Source organism: Pipistrellus kuhlii, unplaced genomic scaffold (genome assembly GCF_014108245.1).
Source record: "Pipistrellus kuhlii isolate mPipKuh1 unplaced genomic scaffold, mPipKuh1.p scaffold_m20_p_3, whole genome shotgun sequence".
NCBI classification, from domain to species: domain Eukaryota; kingdom Metazoa; phylum Chordata; class Mammalia; order Chiroptera; family Vespertilionidae; genus Pipistrellus; species Pipistrellus kuhlii.
In genome coordinates, this window is record NW_023425529.1 from 50932668 (window position 1) to 50950475 (window position 17808).

The window sequence follows — 17808 nt, forward strand, 5'->3', positions numbered from 1 at the left end:
ATTCAGATAATGAATTCAAAGCTCTTGCAGCACAGTATGTACACAAAATAACCTTACAATTATTATATTACCAGTGGCCCAGTGCACAAAATTTGTGCACGGGTGGGGGAGGAGGGGTATGGGGTGCCCCTCAGCCCAGCCTTCACGCTTTCCCATCTGAGACCCCTCAGGGGATGCCCAGCAGTCAGACATCCCTCTTGAAATCCGGGACCACTGGCTCCTAACCACTCACCTGCCTGCCTGATCGCCCCTAATCACTCTGACTGCTGGCCTGCTCGCCAACCGTTTCCCTCTGCTGGCCTGATCACCCCCAACTGCCCTCCCCCAACTGATCAACCCTAACCACCTCTTCCTCCGCCCCCCATCATAGCTTTGTTCAGAGGAATCCAGAATGTCTCCTAGAAGGTCTCCTGGTCTAATTAGCATATTACTCTTTTATTAGTATAGATGTTCATTATCAAATTGAAATATATACAGTAATTTACTAAATGATTTATAAGCAGTATGTACTCCCATTATTTTAGCATTATTGAGTCTTTTTGTCATTGTTAACACAGTGGAAAATTTATTGTCTGCTCAGCTTAGTTCTATACACACACACACACACACACACACACTTGCAAACTACACACACAATCCCTAGTATTTTCCTTTTTCTTTAATGTCAGACATATTGCTCAATACACAACATATTTTATTCCTGTTCATAATATAATCTACGTCATTATGCCCTATGCCATAGGCTTTTAACACAATTTATTTTAAGCAAGTCTGTCTATGTCATATGCTTTCCAAATTCCTCTCTTCCTTTTTAGCAATCAAACCCTACTCCATCCCGTTTCAAGCAAACCATTACACAGAACTTTGATATATAATACTGATGCAAGTTGAGCTTTCAGTAAAGCTGAAGCAATGGATCTAGGGATTCTTATTCACTTTTCCCTCCTTCCTGCCTGCACACCTGACCCCAACACATCCCCGAGTCATTCTGGACACACTAGGCTGTTTGTCCAGCTGCCATTTTCATCAGCCCATGGGGTACCTTTCCCCTGTGTTGTGCTAATATAGTAACACAAACTCTACCCAATACAGAAACACAACATTCAGTAAATAAAACAACATTAAGGAAATAACAACACCAAATATCACTTTTACTAGTGCATTCAATGTGCCAGCATTTTTAATATATCCATGTTCATCACAGGATCCACTGTTTAGTTATTTGTCTGCTCTTAACTATAATATACTAGAGGACTGGTGCACGAAATTCATGCACTCAGGGGTGAAGTTCCTCAGCCCAGATTGTGAGAGGGTTCAGGCCAGGCCTAGGGACTCCACCGGTGCATGATCACATCCAGGGAAGGACTCAGGAGGATGGCCAACTAGGGAGGGACTGTAGGAGGGCTCCAGGGCATGTCCAGCTCATCTCATTCAGTTCTGATTGGCTGGACCCCAGCAGCACTGGTCAGAGCATCTGGCCCCTGATGGTCAGTGCACATCATAGCGAGCGGTTGAGTGGCCTTAGCATATCATTAGCATATTATGCTTTGATTGGTTGAATAATCAACCAATGTGTCCAGACGACTGGACACTTAGCATATTAGGCTTTTATTATATAGGATAGTAAAGCCTAAACAATTGTTATGACCCAATGATTGGAATAACCTGTTGACTTGTTGCTATGATGTGTGCAGAAGCAGACACTCAATGCAGGAGCTGCCCCCTGGTGTACAGTGCACTTTCATATCAGGAGCACTGCTGAGCAAGAAGCTGGGCTCACAGCTGGGAAGTGCAGCTGCGCCTGGCCCTGGCTGGGGCTCCTCTCCAGTCACCTATCACTTCAGCACTGCCACATCCCCCGAGGGTCCCGGATTTCGAGAGGGCTCAAGGCCAGGCTGAGGGACCCCACCGGTGCACAAATCCATGCATTGGGCCTCTAGTATGTGAATAATAATCCTGGCTTCCACATGTGCCATTTGAACTTTTTTGGTTGATCTTGATCACGTTTCTATAAAGCCACTTTTCTAGCTTTTTAAGGCCATGTTGAGCATCAGTTCGACATTTTCTACAATGCTTTCCTACATGCAGACTGTCTGCCTTTTTGTGACCATCAGGATAAATTTGATCTTATGCCAGTTGACCCCTAAAACTACCAAAATCACCGGGTTGGTCATACTTCCCTTTAACGTTTGTTTACTGTGTTTTCTACACACTTAAATTTTTATTATGACAATTAAATGCAAATGACTGGAGGCTCTACTTCCTATCAGGAGAGGCACACAACTCTCACATCAGAGAAAATACACTTCTCCTCTTTTGCCCATTCACCTTAAAATTATATTCAGACTAGGGACTTGCTCTCTATCCAGAAATAGGGAAAGCATTGAGATTCATGCAGTGTTTAAAATGAAAACAAACACACATGCCATCAATTTACTCTATCAGTTTTGATTGCTAGAACATCCTCCTTGGGAAACCTTAATTACAAATTTTGCATTTTGGAAAGCCATAAAGGCGTTGCTCATACTTCCAGTAGTGGCAAATATAAAGTTGTTTCAAATGAGCAAACTTTAGGCTTCTATCTCTGTACCTTATTAGCATTAGCAAGTTCCAGTCTCATAGCAACCCAGATATGATGATGAACACCTGCCAGCCCAGATGGTTTAGGGAGGACATTTTCAGCTAAATGAAATAAAGTTCTGTTGTGGAGCTATCCAAGCCGTTATTTAACAGGGAGGCTGTAAGAACTCCGAAGTGCTATTTTTGTAGAATCTTAACAAACAAGTATCTTCAAATTGTTATGTTCAATTGCCATCATTTGTGATATCTCATGCCCCTACTTTTTAAATTTGTGAAAACAATATGTAGTTATTATGTCTTCATACCTGTTACAAATAGATTGGATGTCATTTGGCATGAACACAGCAGTGTAGCAAAATCAATAGCATCTGCACAATTATAAGAAAATTGCTTGTATTTTCATATCTGCTTGGAAATAAGTCCAAACCTGTGTCTTCTGATGAACTGGCTAAAATCTCCCCCTCTTCCCCCCAAAAAATACAAACGCAAATATTCTAAATAAGATCTTTTATTGTTGTTGTTGCTTTGTTGTTAATCCCCACCTGAGGACATTTTTTCCAGGAATAGAGCCTGCATGCCCCCACACGAATTGAATAGCAACCATTTAGTTTGAGGGCCAATGTTCTATCCACTGAGCAAAACTGGCTGGGGCTGAATAAGATCTTAAATCAATAGTGAGTCAATCAATCCAGCCCACAGTATTTCCCCCTCATTCGAACTTTACTGTTTTTGTGCCATTCAATTGGCAGAAAGAAGTGTGTGGCCAGGGAGAAATGGCCGGATGGCTAGTATTGATCTTCCTTGTTTTGTTGCTGCTATTTCTGTGACCTGATTAAACCATTTAATCTGAATTTTTTCATCTGTAAAATAATTCTGTACTGATTTTTTTTTTTCTACTGTGGAAATAAATAAAGCGCTTCAATTTTTGAATATGTGCACAGTTTCTTTACACACAAGTGACCTCTGCAGGACAAGAACTTTATATCCCCAACCAGCAGCACAGAGCTTTGCACACAACTGATGTTCCACAAATATTAGTTCCCTCATCGATTTCCCCTTCAGTTAGTGGAAATTATAAAGATCATGGACTTGGGTAGATGATTTACTGTTTCTTAACTCTGTGATCTTGAGAAAATTACCCACATTTATTGATCCTCTATTTCCTCACTTGTATTTACCTTATGAGGTTGGTAAGAGGGCTTAGCAAATTGACATACACATATACTGTGTACTCACTAAACATGATTTCCTGAGTTTCCAGTGGCTAGAATGAAACTTTGTACAGAATTGATATTTGGGGCTGAAGAAAACTAGAAAATTTGGGTTTATATATGGATTTGTCACTTTCTAGCCTTGTGACATTGTGCAAGTTATTTAATCTATTTCTTAATTTCTCCAATTTTAATGGAGACAATGTCAGTACACACTGCATAGAAGAGTAAATGGATTTAATATATGTAAATTACTTAAAGAGCACCAGACAAGGATTACTAGATTTAGATCTTAGTTTCAACTATAAAAATTGCTGTTATTTAGAGTTATAAAGGAAATGTGCTTATTATTAATTACTAGAGGCCCAGTGCATGAATTCATGCACGGGTGGGGTCTAGCCAGCCGCCCTGATCAGGGTGGGGGGGTTGATTAGGGATAGGGCTGGCTGAGGGAGGGGCCTCAGGTGGTTGGCTGGCTGGCCCCACTGTTTGGTCAAACAGTTTCAGCCCCACAGGCCACTCTCCTTAGGAGAAAAAAAAAAAAAAGTGCAATTAGATGCATTGAAGAGAGTAAGAGAGTCTCACTTTACCTGTGTCCTGTCACCCCTCCCCCAAGTGGCACAGACCACTAGCAAGAGAGATCTTCTCAGTCCTTATCAGTTGAATCCCAGCAAGCTAACCTACCAGTCACAGTATCTGCCCCCTAGTTGTCAGTGCATATCATAGCAACTGGTCAATCAGTTGACTGTCTTCCCTCTGGTGGTCAGTGAACATCATAGCAAGCAGTTGAGCAGCCTTAGCATATAATTAGCATATTACATTTTGATTGGTTGTTTGGTTGTTCTGCTGTTTGGTCTATTTGCCTATTACCCTTTTATTATATAGGACTAGTGGCCTGGTGCACAAAATTTGTGCATGAGAGATGGCCCTCAGCCCAGCCTGCACGCTTTCCAATCTGGGACATCCTTCTCGCAATCTGGGACTGCTGACTCCTAACCACTCACTTGCCTCCCTGCCTGATCTTCCCTAACCACTCTGCCTGCTGGCTTGATTGCCCCCCCAGCAGCCTTCTCTTCCCCAAATGCCCCCTCCTGCCAGCCTGGCTCATTCCCAACTGCCCCCACCCCTCCCATGGTCTGATCACCCCCAACTGCCCTGCCCTGCAGGCCTGATCGCCTCTAACCACCTTTGCCTCGGCCCCACCACCATGGCTTTGTCCAAAAGGACATTCAGAAGGTCTCCTGTTCTAATTAGCATGTTACCCTTTTATTAGTATAGATTACCTGTCTCTGCTGCTGTCTTCTGGCACTGGTCCTCTTCATCTGAGTTAACAATTAACATTGAGAATCCCATTCCCCCTATTTCCTCAGCCAAGGCTTTGCTGAATTCCTGGCAAGATCCTCTTTCTCTTTGAAAGTCGGTATTACCTTGGTATTATCATCAATTTACTCCAACTGAATTCCAATGTTTTGATTCACTTTTTCTTTGTTCTCACTTTTCCATTTCCTTAGTATTAACACACAGCACTATTTTCCTCTGCCATGCTTATGACCAAATGAAGTCATATTTGTTTTCTTTCTTTCCCATTTTCTGTAATATTTAATAATGCTCTCTATCCCAACTTTCAAAAATATTTTCCATTTAACATTAAAACCACTTTCCATTTATGATCTTCTGATCCTCGGCATTGGCATTGCAATCTTCTCGTGCAGATCATTCACTGTCTTGCTGCCAAATATATTGTTTTCAGTGACGCATTCAATCTTCTTTTTCTCCACGTGTTTTAAAACTTCTAAGGTTTTCAAAAATTAATTTTCTCTAGGCATCATACACATAGCTTATCAATAGGTACACTGATCAACAATTAGAGTAATTATTATAATTGATTTTTATTATTTCTATCTATAGTTTTAATTCTTTTACAATTTTTTCCTCACAGGTCACTGTCATTTAAATTATTTAATTCATGCCATCTTTATATGACTTTGAATTTTTTTTAAATAGATTTTTTATTGATTACAGAGAGGAAGGAAGGAGAGATAGAAATATCAATGATGAGAGAATCACTGATTGACTGCCTCTTGCATGCTCCCTAATGGGGATCGAGCCCATGGCATGTGCCCAAACCAGGAATCAAATTGATATGGAATTTTTTTGGACTGGAACCTGGATTCTTCATCCACCAGAGTCAAAGAATGAATCCATGAGTAGAGGGTAGTATAGCAAAGATGGAGATTTATTAAAGAACAAATACAGCCGAAGCCAGTTTGGCTCAGTGGTAGAGCATCGGCCTGCGGACTGAAAGATCCCAGGTTTGATTCCGGTCAAGGGCATGTACCTTGGTTGCGGGCACATCCCCAGTAAAGGGTGTGCAAGAGGCAGCTGGTCGATGTTTCTCTCTCATCGACGTTTCTAGCTCTCTATCTCTCTCCCTTTCTCTCTGTTAAAAATCAATAAAATAATAATAATAAAAAAGAACAAGTACAGATTCCCATGTGGGAAGAGGGAAAGAGTCCCACAGAATGGACTCTCATGTAGGGAAAAAGGTTCCACCAACTTTCTGTTTCCATGGTTTATAAAGACTGCAGTTCCTGTGTCCTGATATCCCCTCTGATTGGTTGATATTCTCTTTCGAATTGTTACTATAGAGCACATGTGTCAAACACAAGGCCCGCGGGCCAAATCCGTCCTGCCAGGCCTTGCAATGTGGCCCGCACTGCGCTGTCATCACTGCACTCCGCTGCGTTTCCATCACAATGACAGTTTATGACTGTTCAGTAAACCATTCGGCCCGTGATTTAGGCTGGATTTTAGATTTTGGCCCCTTCTCTGATTGAGTTCAACACCCCTGCTATAGAGACTCCTGAGGCTGAAAGGGCAGGGCGGGGCAAGGATGAGCTCCCAACTCCGCCCCGTAGGGCAGAGTTATCCCTAGCCCTCAAAACCCCTGCACTGGGAGAAATTCGCTCTCTTCCGCCATGCTTCTGGCATGAGTGGGAGGAGCCCATTGCTAGCATGGTACAGGCTCTTTTGTTTATTGCATCGGACTCGGCTCCCTGGTGGTCCTTGGGGATCACGAAGTCTGGGCATAACAAGGCCTTCCTCCCTCATTGTCCTCCTATTCCAGGCGTCCTCAAACTTTTTAAAGTGGGGGCTACATGAACTACTAATTCCTACTGTAACACCTCGGCTGCGCTCACTGCCCAAAAAACCTGGCAGGCCAGATCAGACTCCTCTGCGGGCCGCATGTGGCCCGCGGGCTGTAGTTTGAAGACACCTGCTGGGTTTTCTTCTTTCTTCTTTATTTTGTAAATATAGACCTTTTTAGGCTACTTCCAGTTCCCTTGTCTTATAGAAATATACCTGTTGCTGCTCACTTGTCTTATGGAAATGTAACTTCACCTGGCTTCCTTTTATATGGAAATGTGCCTTCTTCCAGTCTGTAGGCCTGTCTCCCCCCCACCCCCCCACCCCAATTCTAAAAATTCTCTAACTCTGCCTATATTCCCCTAAATTTCCTTTTTCAAAATTGTGACTTCCTGGTTCATAGGTTGATATTCAACCAAGGGGCCACATTGACTGGGCCCCTATTGAGGTTTTGAAGTTGGTCTTCTGTACCTATTTGGCCTAAAGAGTTATGTGAAAAAATATTGAATGTAAAAATTAAGAATCTGAAAATAGGATATCTAATCTGGAGATTTTGTAAAAATGCAGAAAAAAACAGATGAACTAGGCATATGACCTATGGGTTGGGGGAAGTGAGATTGTATCCAAAGGCCTGGCAGGGTGGTGCCAGTGACCTCCCCTCTGGCTAAGCTGTTAAATTCTTGGTTTATGGCCCTTGTAAACTGAGAGTGTTTAGGAAAATAGATTATTGCCTAAAAAAGGGGCAGTGACTTAATTATAGGCTAACAAGAATGTGCATTAGGATACTGCTTACTGGCACCGATTCAGATTGCTAGCTCCCCCACCCCCAGGTTGCCCCCTATATTCTCCTTCAGCATCTTCAGACCAATGTAAAATAATATAGGTAACACCCCTGTCTGAACTTTACTGAGAACATTTTAGTGCTTCTTTATAGCACATGATAGTGGTTTTTGAGAACATATTAATGATGGGTGGATTAGTTTTGAAGTACACATCATAGAAACCCATAGGTCATATGGCTTTGGAAATGGTCTCCCCCAAGTCGCCATATTAGTCAATCTGCAAACAAAGGGTTTTGCCTGAATCTCCTGAGTATTCATTGTGTGTATTTTGGTTGCCTGGTAAATTCTGCAACTATGTCAGATCAAATAATTAGAGAAGAAAAAGAAAGTATAACAAAATGATAAAACATTATTATTATTTGCATGTGATATATTTATAAAATAAAAAACTCAAGGTAATTATTATAAATTAAAAGATAATGTTGCTAGGCACAAAATTAATATATAGAAACCAATAAAAAAAAATACCTTATTTATAATAGTAATTCACACCCATCTTCCTTACCCTACCCCCAACTCACAAATGCCTGAAAATTCATTTATATCCTAATGTCTAACAACGGGCAGAAAAGAGATCCTATGTTTTTTTGACAGTGATACTTAATGTTTGAAAAGTGTGAATTTTTACTTATGAATATCTATAAACTTTCCATGTTTCCAATAACAATGTCAAAAAGATATCTTGGAACTATGTAGGCTGATTCTACAATTTATATGACAATAAACAATTGCTAAAACTATGGAAAAGGAGACAATTGAGAAGTACTAGACAACTGGATAATTAAAACAGTGAGGATCTATCACATCAGTCAGTTAACAGATCTATGAGTTATAATGGAACTATAGAAATCAACCAAAATATATACAGTAATTTGGTAGTGTTCAAAATAAGTGGCTTAGCCGAGACCGGTTTGGCTCAATGGATAGAGCGTCGGCTTGGGGACTGAAGGGACCTGGGTTCGATTCCGGTCAAGGGCATGTACCTTGGTTGTGGGCAGATCCCCGGTAGGGGGTGTGCAAGAGGCAGCTGATCAATGACTCTCATTGATGTTTCTAGCTCTCTATCTCTATCCCTTCTTCTCTGTACAAAATCAATAAAATATATATAAAAAATAAATAAATAAGTGGTCTATTGATTGGGATGAGTGGTAGATGTCAAGATAATTATTGGGATTTGCAATGGCTATGGTTTAATAAAAACTTTTAAGAATACAGTGTGCTTTGCTTTAAATATTATAGAAATGTGGCAAAAAAGAAAAAAAAAAGTAAGCGAAGAGCAGCCAACTGTTAACTAAAGGCACTCTATAAAAAACAAGAAGGAAATACTCAATTTCACTGGTCCCAGAGGAGGTAGATGAAAAATCAGACTCAAAATACAGTTACAAGAGTGTATTAACTGGAAAGCAGATGGTTTGCCCAACCTCAATTATTTTTAATGTCAAAGTTAGGACCCTGATAGAAAAACGGTAGTGTTACAGGAGACCGAAAAATACACAGGAGTATTTGAAGATTTTGGATAAACCCATTTATTTTCAGATATTTCACAAGTACTCGTACAGTGACTCAGGGGAGCCTGTTTCCAAATCTTGAGCCCCAACTAGGGAGGAAGCTTTCCCTTTATACCCTTTGGTTTCTTTGTCCCCCAAATATGGATCAGACTTCCAGACTTTTCTCGGGCTTTGCAAAAAGCCCCGTGTGTTGGGATGGGGGATATGAGACCACCCCCAAAGGCCTGGCTTGGCGCCAGCACTGATAAAACCCGCAGAGGTTATGGTTCATTGTTTATGGCCTCTGTAAAATGTGAGTATTTAGGTAAACAGGTCTTGCACATCCAGATAATTAAGGAAGGGGCAGGGATTTGATTACAGGCTAACAAGAATGTGCATTAGAGATACTGATTAACTAGATACAAAGTCAGATTGCTAGCCCTCTCCCAAAAACGTATTCTTATGTTCCCCATCATTCCTCCCACTTGATCCTCAAGCTGATTTTCATCCTTGGGGTTTCAATAGAAGACTCAAAGCTAGGGAGTAGGGTGTTCAGCAGCTCGAGTCTTTTGCATCTTCATCACCCAAGGGATTGTAACAGCAGTCCAGGGATCTGGTCTGGAGTAACATCTGGGCTTCAGGGCTTACTGATTCTCTCTATTAGCCATTCTAAAACCTGTTGGCTTTCTCAGAGGAAGGGAGAGGGAATCTATACAGGTTTCTTCATTTCTGGCTTCAGAGCAGTTGGAGTGGTGAGAAGCACGTCTTAGGGTCCCATCTATTTCTTCTCCAGTTGGCTCATCGTCCTTGCTCTAACTGCCTAACACATCCCCACAAGGATCCTGGCTCTGAATCCTTTCAGGGAAAATGGCTGTCAGGCGGCTCCTCTGGCTACTTCCATGCTGAGGAGGGTTGAAGTTTTCGTTCAGAGCTAAGAGATCCTTGCTCTCCGTCAGAGGGATGATGAGGCCTGGGCACGGAAGGAGGTGGGCTTGTGACCTGGCAGAGACAAACTCTATTATAAAATTTAGTACTATTGAGAAATTAAAACAGCAAGAGTTACAACAAATGGTCTGGTAGAAGGGAAAGAACACATTTCAGTTCTAATGACTCCTATTGAAATATAATTTTTCTCCTTAAAATCACCATTATGTTTATTAAAGAGCCAAATTAAGACCAATTTATCTATTGCATTCAATTTGAAGCATTTCAGAGCCTATTAGAATGATCAAAAGACAATTCTAGATTGAGAGTAAGTTTTTTTAAAATTCAAACCCTTGAAGGATTGTCAAACTTGATTTTACCAAAAGATTAAACATTAAAGTGTATTAGCCAGGAACATAGACTAGCAAACTTCAGTTCCTATGATTAAAAGATAGTCTTTTTTTAATTAAATACCTGGTTAACATAAAATAATTATTTTACTAGAAAAGAACTAACCAAAAATAAGGCTCATTTTCTAACTTCATTTGCCCTTGGATATGGACAGCAAATGACACTAATTGAATTACTCCCATCAGTCTCCCTTGCTCTGTTTATGTCCATCTAACTGCCCAGCACAGTGGTTGTCAAACTCATTAGTCAACCCTCTGTTTAGGGAGGCAAAATACAAATCGTTGACTCTTAAGTGTCATTGGTTTAGGGAAGACAGAGTTTTCTAGATGGCTGCTAACTACTGTTGTAGTATCTCAGTTTCCCTGTTCTGCTTGTCCTGGCTTACTGGTCTGTATCATTTAATCAATTTTCTTTTTAACATTTCTTTTTTTAAACTTCTTATAACTTCCACAGGCATTCTTATAACTTTCAGAAACATTTTTACAACTTCCAGAAATAACCACCTTTAGCAACCACCTTCTTTTTACTTCAACATGCATAACCATGCCTCAGTCCTTCCATTAAGTATTTCTACTCTAATATTCTTTCTTTCTGTCATACCCTCACAACTTGTACAGACCTTTTCTTTTCTTTTTTAAGTGTATTAGAATTCTTCACTCTTAGAAACCTTAATTATTCAGTGATTACCAAAAAGGAAACAGCCAGCATTTCTTTGATTAACATTTATGAGCACTTTAAACATACTCTTACTTTCAAGAAAATATACCTTCAACAAAGTACAAGAGACCCTCTGTAATAAAAGCTAAGAACAGGTGAATTAAAACTTGTCTAGCAATCAATGTTTCAGTATTTTATGTTATTTTAAAATACTTAGATTTTTTTTTTTATTATTTAACCCAGCAATGATCCAAAGTCTTTAAGTTATCCCAGACTTTGGAAAATTATGTAGAGGTATATGAGGGTGGAGAGAAGGCAGGGGAGGAGGGAGCAAGCCCAACAGCCTGTTCTCAGCCTCTAGCTGCTTGCATTTAAACTGCTACATTCTTCCTTAGAGATTACATCTAAGGTTACTGCTGTGGCTTCTGTTACTGGCCCTGTGGGCCAGCCCTTTCCTAGGCCACTTGTTTTGCAATTAGTGAATATTATATTACTGTAGTTTTCTCTGTGTGTGTGTGTGTGTGTGTGTGTGTGTGCGTGTGTTTCCTTTCTTATCTTATATACATAGATCTTCTGAGCTTCTTTTATTTTTTATTATTTTTTTATTTTTTTTTTTACAGAGAGGAAGGGAGAGAGATAGAGAGCCAGAAACGTCGATGAGAGAGAAACATCGACCAGTTGCCTCCTGCACACCCCCCCCCACACACACACACACACTGGGTATGTGCCCGCAGCCAACGTACATGCCCCTTGACCAGAATCCAACCAGGACCTTTCAGTCCGCAGACCGACACTCTATCCACTGAGCCAAACCGGTTTTGGCTGAGCTTCTTTTAACAGCTTTTCTGCACGTCCATCCTTCTAAGTCTCTTAACTTTGCAGTTTTCTTGAGATGTCAGGTCAACTGTTGGTGACAAAATGTAATTTTTAATATTTCTTGGCCCATTAGGTCCTCAGGGTCTGGCCCAGAGTACTTTCTCATTTGATCGTTCAGTCTCGGTAAGTTTGGGAGGCCCTTCTTCTTTGCCTTGCTGAATACTGAAGGCCTTATTTAGCTTCTGAGTCCCACTGGGGCTCCCAGGTTTGGAAATCTTACATCTGCTGGAAGCAAGCCGTAAGCTGGGGCCCCCCGATTTCCCAGAGAGACTTTGGGAAGTTGCAGGCAGCGGTCTGTGCCCTTCTTAATTTTCTCTAGCATTCATTCCGGTGCGAGCAGGCTTGGAGGAGCTGCTTCCCATGTTCGCAGTTAAACCATGTGACCCCTCCCAGTTAACGGAGACACAGGACACCACAAGGCAGCTTCCACTGCACCCAGGCTCTCCCACTCACACTCACACACCAGTCAGTCCGGAAAGGCCTGAACTGAGGCAAATAAGCTGCCTAAGTAGTGATCAGCTACTTCTTCTGCCCCTAAAGGCAGGCCTGAACTCAGACTGGTCCCCCGGGGGAAAATCACTAGTCAGATGTCTGCTTCCGGAAAGGGCTTTCCTGTCTTCCTTGGAGTCCGCTGGAGCGCTAGCAGGGGGGCCCCGATCGCCCGGGCCCCATGGGGACTGAAACCCAGTAAAGCACTGGAGGCGCACCTTCCCATCATCAGGGGCTCGGTGGAGTGGGCCTACCGGCCTGCTCTCCAGCCGCAGTGCCTCCAGGGGGCAACTTCAGCTGCATATTTCTCAGTCAGGGAAACCATTTTTATGTTACAGAACTTACCAGGCGACCGGAGAATACACAGGAGTACTCGGATATTCAGGATAAACCCATTTATCTTAGAGGACCCACAGGACTCTTCTTTCACTAAGGCACAAAGAAAATGCACTGATAAGTGGAAGCACCAGATTATAATCTGGAGTTAATGGTAGGATCTGTTGCTGTGGAACTGGGCTACCTAAGTATCAATGGGATGACTGAATTACAAAATAGTAGAGACCAAAGTTAAGCACTTAAATGGGAGAGGCAAAGTAGATATATTACTTTAATGAGAAGCAAGGCCACAGGGCCAAATAGGAAGGCTTAACCTTTAGGATCCTTGGTATTAACTGATAAAGTATGAGGTTTCTTGGGTTAAGAAAGATGGACCTGCCTGGGTGTTACTAGATAATAAAAACTCAAGAGCTGTTGAGCAGAGTTGCTGTGAAAGCAGCTACCATGAAAAATTCTAGTTCCATGCCCAGGTCAGTTCAAATTAAACTCACACTGATTAAAGGAGAAGCCTGAAGCCTTGAGGAAGGACCCTGAGACCCTTCTGAAAAAAATATATAATAAAAATCCTTCCCCCATAAGACCTGTGGCAATTTGAAGGCATGTTTGATCTAATATTGATATCTGGGAAACCAAACACCAATTAAAATAAGAGATTATGGAGGTCAGGTAGAAATAACACTTGGGCACATTTGTCTTGTAACATTCCAAGAGCTTCCACTGACATGTTTTGCAATGACTACCCAAGTCCTGGATTGTGTATTTGGAATTGGTAAACTCAGCAGCTGGCAGAAATATCACACTGGCTTTCTGTCTTGAGAAAGAAGAGACATTATTGTATGAAATGGTAAGTGGAAGTCCTCCCAGAAACTTCTGGAAACTATCCTCCTCCTGCCAAGATAGTAAATCAGAAGCCACAAAATCTCCTGGGAAGAAATGCCAGGAGTTTTCCTATAATTATTTAATGAACCTTTATAGTCCTTCCAAAAATGAGATAGATAAGGGATGATGATTGACAGCTATAAATTTAACCAGGGGGGTAGCCCCGATTTCAGTTGCCATGGTGGATATTTGTAGTTTCGCTTAAGCAGGTCATTAAAGGCTTTTTTACTTGGCATGTGGCCATTGATTTGGCAATGTTTTCCTCTTGATGTCCATCAATAGGAAACGTCGGAAGCATTGTGCCTCTGCACACTTGTCTGCCTTGCCCTGAGGGTATGCTAACCCTCTTCCTCTCAGTCACGAAGCAGTTCACTGGAATATTGCTTATTTGATGTTATGTTCCACACACATTGTACTAGTTCGCTATATTGACGGCAGCATACTCACTAAACCTGATGAGAAGGAAGGAACAAGAATTCTAAGTGCTCCAATAAAATACATGCTCAGAAGGTGTGATTTAAGCCCATAAAGATTCAAGGACCTTTTATGAGGGAAGTTTGAAAGTCCATTAGTCTTGTTGCCAAGACAGCTGCTCTTAGGTCAAGAATAAGCTGTTTATACTTTGCCATTTTTTTTCCACTATAGAAAGTCACAGCTCTTCTTGGGCCTGTTTAGATTATGGAGGCAGTATAAAGCCAATTTGAGTAAAGCACTTCAAATTATTGGTTCAGTAACATGAGAGGCTCACAGCTTTGACTGGTGCATGGAGAAAGACATTGCTCTATGGTGGGTCCAAGCTGTAGTGCCACTATGACTAGCAGATCCAGTGGTGTTAGCATCCTTAGTGGGTAAGGATGCTGTTAGGTTTTTAACAAGACCTAAGACTCACAACATAGATCATGCTTTCAGCAGCTACTTGAGTCCTTCTAAGCCCTGGTGGATACTGAGACTGAGCACCTCATCATGGGACACACCTGACTGAGTGGCTTGATATGTCCATCATCGACTGGGTTATCAGATCCAGAGAGGTATGAAGTTGGACCAGCACAGTAGTAGTCCACTATTTGTTGAAAATGGTATATTCAAGTTCGGGCCTGAATAAATCTATAAAGCCTTAGTAATTCTTTAGAACCAGAAAGTACAATAGAATGGTGCTTGCCAGGTGCTGGGGAGTGAGTGGAATTGGGAAATGTTGGTCAAAGGGTACAAACTTTCAGTTATAAGGTGAATATGTTCTGGGGCTCTAATGTACAGCATGGTGACTATAGTTATTAGTGCTGTTTTGTGTACTTGAAATTTGCAAAGAGAATAAATCTTAAGTGTCCTCACCTCCCTCCCCCCCAAAGGTAACAAATGAGAGGTGATGGAATTTTAATTAATTATGGCAATCATTTTACAATGTATGTGCATATTAAATCATGCTATACTCCTTAAATATATATATATACACACATATATGTCAATTATATCTAAATAAAGCCTAATTTAAAAAAAAAAAAACAGGAAAAAATACTCATCCTCACCCATTTTAATGTAAAGACTAAAATAAAACGTTTGCCCTGGGTGGTGTGGTTCAGTTGTTTGGAGTAATGTCCATACATTAAAAGGTTAGGGGTTTGATTCCTGGTCAGGGCACATACCCAGGTTGTGAGTTCAATCCCAAGAGGCAACTGCCCAACTGATTAATGTTGGGCTCTCACACATCTATGTTTCTCCCCCTCTTGATCTTCCTCTCTCTCTCAAATCAATAAAGGCATGTTCTCAGGTGAGGATTAAAAAAATAATAAAAAAGAAAACTTTTATACTGATGAGATCAAATATTTTGAGAATACATTGTGTGACTAAGGGTGCAGGTAGGAACCACCCATTTATACAATGCAAGTAGGAACAGAGTATTGATACACTTCTGTATTCACAGGCTATCCTATCTAAAAAAAGGTAATATGTAAATTAACAGTCACTCCATCATAAATATGGCAGTGCCCATAGCCACAAGATGATGGTGCTGAGTCACTCAGCCCCCCTGGAATCCCCCATTCCCAGGAGGGTGGCCACTGAGAGCAGGCAGTGTGAGCGGCTTGGCAGAAAGCTTGCATTGTCACCTCTGCGACAAAGCAAGCGTTCCACACCCGGCCATGGATGGGCCTCTGGGCCACAGGGAGCCACTGGGCAGTGGGTGCAGAGCAGCCAGGCCCCACAGAGAGCTACTGGTGCATGGATTCATGCGCAGGGCTACTATCATAGTTGCTGCTATAATGCTACATAATAAATATCTCCCCTTACATCTTAGTAGTTTACAGCATTTATTTCATGCTCACAGCTATGCAAGTCAGCTGTGGTTTGGCTAAAACTGGCTGAATTTTGTAGGAATTTGGGTGGGCCAGGATGGATGGCAGGTTTTAGATCAGTTTCAGGTCAGTGTCTTCGTTCTAAGTCTCAGGCTGAAGAGGCAGCAGCTCCCTGAGGCATGTTCTGCTTGTGACAGATTTGATATGTGGTAGATTAAGAAATATATATTTGTTTTTGTTCCTGGTTGCTAACTCTGGAAACACTGCAATTTAATGATTGATAGATATAAGAGCATCTTTTATAATCATACTAGAGGCCCAGTGCACAAAATTCATTTATGGGGAAGGCAGGGGCAGGGGAGGGGGGAGGGATCCCCTCAGCCAGACTATACCCTCTGCAATCTGGGACCCCCTGGGGGATGTGGTTGTCAGTTTAGGCCTGATCGGCTGTTGGATAGCCCTCTCGCAATCCAGGATTGCTGGCTCCTAATTGCTCACATGCCTGCCTGCCTGGCCACCCCTAACTGACCCTCCTACCATCCTGATTACCCCTTACTGCCTCTGCATGCTGGCCTGGTTGCCCCTAACTGCCCCCTGCTGCTGGCCAGGTTGCCCCCAACTGCCTTCCCCCCACCAGCCTAATTGCCCCCAACTGCCCCCTGGCCAGCTTGGTTGCCCTCAACTGCCCCTCTCTGACAGCCTGGTCACCCCTAACTGCCCCTCTGCTGGTCTGGTCACCCCCAACCGCCCCCCCTGCTGGCCTGGTTGCCCCTCATGCATCCCCCACCCCCCTGCCAACCTGGTTGCAGCCTGCTTGTTCAGTTGTTTGGTCATCTCTTACTAATCTCTTCTGGCCTGGTTGTAAGCAACCACCTTGCGAGGGTATAATGGTCAATTTACATATTACTTTTTTATTATATAGTATTTGGTCTTAGTCCCTGGTTCTTCATACAAGAGCAGCTAAGACCCTTGCATTCTCCAGAGCACAAATAATCTTTCTTTTATGCTAATGAGTTGATTGGCAACTTCAGGATCGGAAGCTGTTGCCAGAAAGACCAAGGCATGTTTAGCAATTGAAACTTTCAACCCATATCTACTCCCTGACCTTTGGGCAGGGGAGAAGGGCTAGAGATTAAGTTTATCAGCTATGGTTAACAATTCAACCAACCATGCCTACATAGTGAAATCTTCATAAAAATTCTTAACAGGGTTTGGAGCCTCTGGATTGGCAAATACATTCATATACCAGGAGAATGGCCCACTCAACTCCATAGGGACAGAGCTCCTTTGCTCAGACCCTCCAGTTTTCAACTCTGTACCTCTTCATCTGACTGATCATTTATGATATTTATGATAGCCTTTATAAAAAGCTAGTAAATATAAATAAAGTGATTCCCTGAGTTCTACTAGCCATTTTATCAAATTATCCAACCCGAGGAAGGAGTGAGTATGGGAACCTTTGATTTTTAGCCAACTCAGACAGAAGTGTGGGTAACCTGACAATCTACTACTTGTAATCTGAAGTGGGGGACAGCCTTTTTGGACTGAGCCTTTGACTTGTGGGGTCTGCCCCAGTTTTGGGCATTGGTGTCAGAATTGAATTAAATTGTATCATACCCAGTTGGTGTCTGCAGAAAATCAAATAATTTTTTTGTTGTGGAACACCCACATGTTTGGTGTC